Here is a 6,078-nt window from a genome sequence, read left to right as displayed (position 1 = left end):
CACTGCAACTCCCCTCCAAGTCTCCGACCACTACTTTGTATCCTTTTCTCTCTCCCTCTCCTCCAACACTACTCACTCTGCCCCCTACACAGATGGTAATGCGCCGTCGCAACCTTCGCTCTCTCTCTCCCGCTACTCTCTCCTCTTCCATCCTATCATCTCTTCCCTCTGCTCAATCCTTCTCCCTCCAATCTCCTGATTCTGCCTCCTCAACCCTCCTCTCCTCCCTTTCTGCATCCTTTGACTCTCTATGTCCCCTATCCTCCCGGCCGGCTCGGTCCTCCCCCTCCAGCTCCGTGGCTTGATGACTCATTGCGAGCTCACAGAACAGAGCTCCGGGCAGCTGAGCGGAAATGGAAGAAAACTAGACTCCCTGCAGATCTGGCATCTTTTCACTCCCTCCTCTCTACATTTTCTTCATCTGTTTCTGCTGCTAAGGCCACTTTCTACCACTCTAAATTCCAAGCATCCGCCTCTAACCCTAGGAAGCTCTTTGCCACATTCTCCTCCCTGCTGAATCCCCCCCCTCCTCCCTCTCTGTGGATGACTTCGTCAACCATTTTGAAAAGAAGGTTGACGACATCCGATCCTCGTTTGTTAAGTCAAATGACACTGCTGGTCCTGCTCTCACTGCCCTACCCTATGCTTTGACTTCTTTCTCCCCTCTCTCTCCAACTCTCTTGCTATCTCTCTCAGAATGACCTTCTTGATCCAAACCAGTCAGGTTTCAAGACTGGTCATTCAACTGAGACTGCTCTTCTCTGTGTCACAGAGGCTCTCCGCACTGCTAAAGCTATCTCTCTCTCCTCTGCTCTTGTCCTTCTAGACCTGTCTGCTGCCTTTGATACTGTGAACCATCAGATCCTCCTCTCCACCCTCTCCGAGCTGGGCATCTCCGGCGCGGCTCACTCTTGGATTGCGTCCTACCTGACCGGTCGCTCCTACCAAGTGGCGTGGCGAGAAGCTGTCTCCGCACCACGTGCTCTCACCACTGGTGTCCCCAGGGCTCAGTTCTAGGCCCTCTCCTATTCTCGCTATACACCAAGTCACTTGGCTCTGTCATATCCTCACATGGCCTCTCCTATCATTGCTACGCTGACGACACACAACTAATCTTCTCCTTTCCCCCTTCTGATAACCAGGTGGCGAATCGCATCTCTGCATGTCTGGCAGACATATCAGTATGGATGACGGATCACCACCTCAAGCTGAACCTCGGCAAGACGGAGCTGCTCTTCCTCCCGGGGAAGGACTGCCCGTTCCATGATCTCGCCATCACGGTTGACAACTCCGTTGTGTCCTCCTCCCAGAGTGCGAAGAGCCTTGGCGTGACCCTGGACAACACCCTGTCGTTCTCCGCTAACATCAAGGCGGTGACCCGATCCTGTAGGTTCATGCTCTACAACATTCGGAGAGTACGACCCTGCCTTACACAGGAAGCGGCACAGGTCCTAATCCAGGCACTTGTCATCTCCCGTCTGGATTACTGCAACTCGCTGTTGGCTGGGCTCCCTGCCTGTGCCATTAAACCCCTACAACTCATCCAGAATGCCGCAGCCCGTCTGGTGTTCAACCTTCCCAAGTTCTCTCACGTCACCCCGCTCCTCCGCACACTCCACTGGCTTCCAGTTGAAGCTCGCATCTGCTACAAGACCATGGTGCTTGCCTACGGAGCTGTGAGGGGAACGGCACCTCCGTACCTTCAGGCTCTGATCAGTCCCTACACCCAAACGAGGGCACTGCGTTCATCCACCTCTGGCCTGCTGGCTCCCCTACCTCTGCGGAAGCATAGTTCCCGCTCAGCCCAGTCAAAACTGTTCGCTGCTCTGGCACCCCAATGGTGGAACAAGCTCCCTCACGACGCCAGGACAGCGGAGTCACTCACCACCTTCCGGAGACATTTGAAACCCCACCTCTTTAAGGAATACCTGGGATATGATAAAGTAATCCTTCTACACCACTGGGTGTCACTATTGTATACAAAGACAGATGTATTATCTTTCGTGAGCAGCTCTTGTAATTCAGTCAACATGCTTAATACGGTTTTGACTAGGTGGTGTACAGCTTTTTTTCGTAGAGGGTTAGGAGAACTTACCCAGCAGAATAGGACAATTAACGTAGGAGGTTAGGAGAATTAGGTAAAGACTAGAAAAAGGGTTAGGGCTAGCTAAAATGCTCTCCTAACCTGCTACGAAAAGTCACTTCTATCGAGTCACAACCGCTTATTACAACCTACAGGCATCTTCCTGTTTCTACTCTATTGGGCCTTAACTCCGCCAGAATAGGCATCTATCTCCATGGCAACCACTGAAGCGTGTTCAACGGAGATGCGTCCAGCTGCAGCACAAAACTAAAAACATGTGTTTCCAGGTTTGCTCGTAAGATTAGGGCTAGATTCAATCAGTTCTGACAACTGCAGAGCAGTTTTATTTGTATTTAGGCGATGTCGGAGGTGTAACTGCATTGGAGCTGTCAAATCAGCAAACATCTCCCAGCGTTATACCTCTCGCAGACATTGCCATTGGATGTCCTGAGTCGCATTAATAATAATTCCATGCAGCCTTGTTACATTTTCGAACACTGGAATGTGTAATCTAGGCCTACACCTCGATTAGGCTGATATAAATCTGTATTATTTTGTTTAATGATTTTCAATTTGAATGTCATTAATTCTATACAGCCTACACATTATCATACTGAACTTCTAAAGCGAGTGGGACGGCTGTGGCTTCGTGACGATGACCACACAAGCAGCTACTCACTGATTTGACTGCTCTAACGTAGTTACACCTCTGACACCTCCAAAACACCAGCTCTGTGTGTCGACTATCGCCCGTTAACGCTTTGATCTGATTGAATCCAAGCCTAACTGTGCTCATAATACACTGCTAAAAAAAATAAAGGGAACACTAAAATAACACATCCTAGATCTGAATGAATGAAATAATCTTATTAAATACTTTTTTCTTTACATAGTTGAATGGGCTGAGAATAAAATCACACAAAAATTATCAATGGAAATCAAATGTATCAACCCATGGAGGTCTGGATTTGGAGTCACCCTCAAAATTAAAGTGGAAAACCACATTACAGGCTGATCCAACTTTGATGTAATGTCCTTAAAACAAGTCAAAATGAGGCTCAGTAGTGTGTGTGGCCTCCACGTGCCTGTATGACCTCCCTACAACGCCTGGGCATGCTCCTGATGAGGCCACATGAGACCTGGACTAAAGCATCCGCCAACTCATGGACAGTCTGTGGTGCAACGTGGTGTTGGTGGATGGAGCGAGACATGATGTCCCAGATGTGCTCAATTGGATTCAGGTCTGGGGAACGGGCGGGCCAGTCCATAGCATCAATGCCTTCCTCTTGCAGGAACTGCTGACACACTCCAGCCACATGAGGTCTAGCATTGTCTTGCATTAGGAGGAACCCAGGGCCAACCGCACCAGCATATGGTCTCACAAGGGGTCTGAGGATCTCATCTCGGTACCTAATGGTAGTCAGGCTACCTCTGGCGAGCACATGGAGGGCTGTGCGGCCCCCCAAAGAAATGCCACACCACACCATGACTGACCCACCGCCAAACCGGTAATGCTGGAGGATGTTGCAGGCAGCAGAATGTTCTCCACGGCGTCTCCAGACTCTGTCACATCTGTCACGTGCTCAGTGTGAACCTGCTTTAATCTGTGAAGAGCACAGGGCGCCAGTGGCGAATTTGCCAATATTGGTGTTCTCTGGCAAATGCCAAACGTCCTGCACGGTGTTGGGCTGTAAGCACAACCCCCACCTGTGTACGTCGGGCCCTCATACCACCCTCATGGAGTCTGTTTCTGACCGTTCCTCACATGCACATTTGTGGCCTGCTGGAGGTCATTTTGCAGGGCTCTGGCAGTGCTCCTCCTGCTCCTCCTGGCACAAAGGCGGAGGTAGCAGTCCTGCTGCTGGGTTGTTGCCCTCCTACGACCTCCTCCACGTCTCCTGATGTACTGGCCTGTCTCCTGGTAGCGCCTCCATGCTCTGGACACTACGCTGACAGACACTGCAAACCTTCTTGCCACAGCTCGCATTTATGTGCCATCCTGGATGAGCTGCACTACCTGAGCCACTTGTGTGGGTTGTAGACTCCGTCTCATGCTATCACTAGAATGAAAGCACCGCCAGCATTCAAAAGTGACCAAAACATCAGCCAGGAAGCATAGGAACTGAGAAGTGGTCTGTGGTCACCACCTGCAAAATGAGTCCTTTATTGGGGGTGTCTTGCTAATTGCCTATAATTTCCACCTGTTGTCTATTCCATTTGCACAACAGCATGTGAAATGTATTGTCAATCAGTGTTGCTTCCTAAGTGGACAGTTTGATTTCACAGAAGTGTGATTGACTTGGAGTTACATTGTGTTGTTTAAGTGTTCCCTTTATTTTTTTGAGCAGTGTATATATATATACGTATTTTTTTTGTATTATTGAAATGCCCATATAGCTTTGGTAAAAAAAATACTGTAGATTTCAATGTGCAAAAGGTGATACGCCTATGTTGAAATGATAATAAAAAATATATATATATATTTCACCTTTATTTAACCAGGTAAGCCAGTTGAGAACAAGTTCTCATTTACAACTGCGACCTGGCCAAGATAAAGCAAAGCAGTGCGATAAAAACAACAACACAGAGTTACATATGGGGTAAAACAAAACATAAAGTCAAAAAATACAACAGAAAATATATATACAGTGTGTGCAAATGTAGCAAGTTATGGAGGTAAGGCAATAAATAGGCTATAGTGCAAAATAATTACAATTAGTATTAACACTGGAATGATAGATGTGCAAGAGATTATGTGCAAATAGAGGTACTGGGGTGCAAATGAAAAAAAATAACAATATAGGGATGAGGTAGTTGTGTGGGCTAATTTCAGATGGGCTGTGTACAGGTGCAGTGATCGGTAAGGTGCTCTGACAACTGATGCTTAAAGTTAGTGAGGGAGATCAGAGTCTCCAGCTTCAGAGATTTTTGCAATTCGTTCCAGTCATTGGCAGCAGAGAGCTGGAAGGAATGGCGGCCAAATGAGGTGTTGGCTTTAGGGATGACCAGTGAGATATACCTGCTGGAGCACATACTACGGGTGGGTGTTGCTATGGTGCCCAATGAGCTAAGATAAAGCAGGGATTTGCCTAGCAGTGATTTATAGATGGCCTGGAGCCAGTGGGTTTGACGACGAACATGTAATGAGGACCAGCCAACAAGAGCGTACAGGTCACAGTGGTGGGTAGTGTATGGGGCTTTGGTGACAAAACGGATAATGTGATGAGGCAGGACAAAAACAAGCCACAACCATTCTTTACTGTCACACCCTGGCTCTGGGGACTCTATATGTTGAGCCAGGGTGTGTAGTTTCTATGTGTTGTTGCTCTATGTCGGGATTCTAGTTTTGTATTTCTGTGTTGGCCAGAGTGGTTCCCAATCAGAGGCAACGAGTGTCAGCTGTTGCTGGTTGTCTCTGATTGGGAGCCATATTTATACAGGCTGTTTTCCCACAATAGTTGTGGGATCTTGTTCCAGTTGGTTTTGTGTTTGTACCGTGGACTTCACGTATCGTTTGTTGTTATTGTGTGTGCACTTAATTAAATAAGATGTACAAATCTCACGCTGCGCCTTGGTCTACTCTCTTCGACGATCGTGACAGAAGATCCCACCATACCAGGACCAAGCAGCGTGTCCAGGAGCAGGCAGCCTGGACGTGGGAGCAGATAATGGACGGGCAGGGGTCCTGGACCTGGGAGGAAATCCAGGCCGGGATGGATCGCCGTCCATGGAGGGAGACGATAGAGGCGCGACGGAGAGAGGAGCAACGGCGTCAACAGGGTCGTCGTCGGACGGACGAGAGGCAACCCCACATTTTTTTTAGGGGGGGGCACACGGCATGGGCGACGGGGCAGCAGGAGGCAGCTACAGGGCGTATTAGGAGGTTAGGTGAGGAGGCCACCAGGTTAAGGGGGCTATTGGTGCAGAGGGAGCAGGAGTTAGTGGTGCAGAGGGTGGAGCTACTGGAGGCGATAAGGGAGAAGGTGAGAGTAGAG

Source organism: Coregonus clupeaformis, chromosome 15, assembly GCF_020615455.1.
Source record: "Coregonus clupeaformis isolate EN_2021a chromosome 15, ASM2061545v1, whole genome shotgun sequence".
NCBI classification, from domain to species: Eukaryota; Metazoa; Chordata; class Actinopteri; order Salmoniformes; family Salmonidae; genus Coregonus; species Coregonus clupeaformis.
The sequence above is the reverse complement of the archived record's forward strand: the minus strand, read 5'-3'. Positions refer to the sequence as shown.